Here is a 1894-nt window from a genome sequence, read left to right as displayed (position 1 = left end):
GCGGGTGGGTCACTTGAGGTCAGGAGTTTGAGACCAGCCTGGCCAACATGGCAAAACCCCATCTCTGCTAAAAATACAAAAATCAGCTGGACATGGTGGCATGTGCCTGTAGCCCCAGCTACTCGGGAGGCTAAGGCAGGAGAATCACTTTAGCCCGGAAGGCGGAGGTTGCACTGAGCTGAGATCGTGCCATTGTACTCTGCTTGGATGACAGAGCGAGACTCCATCTCAAAAAAAAAAAAAAAAAATTATCAACTCCTTTAATTCTCTTTTTTAATTGATATGGCTGTTATAACAAAGTAGCTCATACTGGGGGCTTCAACAGCAGAAATTTATTGTCTAACAGTTCTGGAGGCTGGAAGTCCAAAATCAAGGCACTGGCAGATATGGTTCCGTCTGAGGGCTGTAAGGGAAGGCTCTGTTCCAGGCCTCTCTCCTTGGCTTGTAGATGACATTTTCTTCTTTTTTTTTTTTTGTTTTTTGTTTTTTGTTTTTTTGAGATGGAGTAGCTAGGATGACAGGTGCATGCCTCCACACCCGGTTAACGTTTGTATTTTTAGCAGAGACGAGGTTTCACTATATGGGCCAGACTGATCTCAAACTCCTGATCTCAAGTGATCCACCAAAGTGCTGGGATTACAGGCGTCAGCCACCGGGGCCTGGCCATAGATGCCATTTTCTTCTGTACATGGTGCTCTCCCTGTGTGTGTCTGTGTCCAAATTCCACCCCCCATCCCCACTTTTTTTGGAGACAGGATCTTGTTGTGTCACACAGGGTGGATTGCAGTGGTAATCATAGCTCACTGCAGCCTTGACCTCAAGGTTCAAGTGATTTCCCACCTCAGCCTCCCTAGCAGCTGGGACTACAGGTGTGTGCCACCACACCCAGCTAATTTTTTGTATTTTTTGTAGAGACGGGGTCTTGCTATGTTGCCCATGACTGGTCTCAAGCCCCTGGGCTCAAGCAATCCACCTGCCTCAGCCTCCCAAAGTGCTGGAATTACAGGCATAAGCCACCCTACCACATCTAGCCAAAGCCCCCCTTTTATAAGAACATCAGTCATATTGGATCAGGGATTACCCTAATGACCACATTTTAACGTGATCACCCCTGTAAGACCCTATCTCTAAACAGATGCAAAGTCAGGCTGAAAAGGCTGGAACTTAGGTACTTTCCCCATTTGGGACTAAACTTACTCATCAGAGAATGGGCCTCAGAAGCAAGGTTCCCGAATTTGTGGTTGGGTCATAGTAGATTCAGGGTGTGGAAAAGAAACCTCAAACAAGAAAAACTGTTCCAATAAGAAATTCCGGGGAGGGCGGACTTGGTGGCCCATGCCTGTAATCCCAGCACTTTGGGAGGCTGAAGTGGGTGGATCACTTGAGCCCAGAAGCTGGAGACCAGCCTAACCAACAAACCCTGTCTCTGCTAAAAATGCAAAAATTAGCTGGGTGTAGTGGTGTGTGTCTGTAACCCCAGCCACTCAAGAGGCTGAGGCAGAAGAATCATTTGTGAACCAGGGAGGTGGAGGTCGCAGTGAACTGAGATCGCACCACTGCACTCCAACCTGGGTGACAGAGCGAGACTCCGTCTCAAAACAAACAAAAAAAAAACAGAAATATAATTTTCCTTTTTTCCCTTAACAATTATACAATACAATCAACAGACTGTAATAGAAAACTGTCCCTGCTTCCAAATCAACAGAGGACCATTGTATGCATTGTCAGGTCTTTACATAAGAGTTAAGTTTTATTTATAATTGTTTGTGGGCCAGGTGCAGTGACTCATGCCTGTAATTCCAGCACTTTGGGAGGCCGAGGCGGGCAGATCATGAGGTCAGGAGATCGAGACCATCCTGGCTAACATGGTGAAATCCCGTCTCTACTAAAAATA

Source organism: Colobus angolensis, unplaced genomic scaffold, assembly GCF_000951035.1.
Source record: "Colobus angolensis palliatus isolate OR3802 unplaced genomic scaffold, Cang.pa_1.0 Scaffold22, whole genome shotgun sequence".
NCBI lineage: Eukaryota > Metazoa > Chordata > Mammalia > Primates > Cercopithecidae > Colobus > Colobus angolensis.
Note: the sequence above shows the minus strand (reverse complement) of the source record.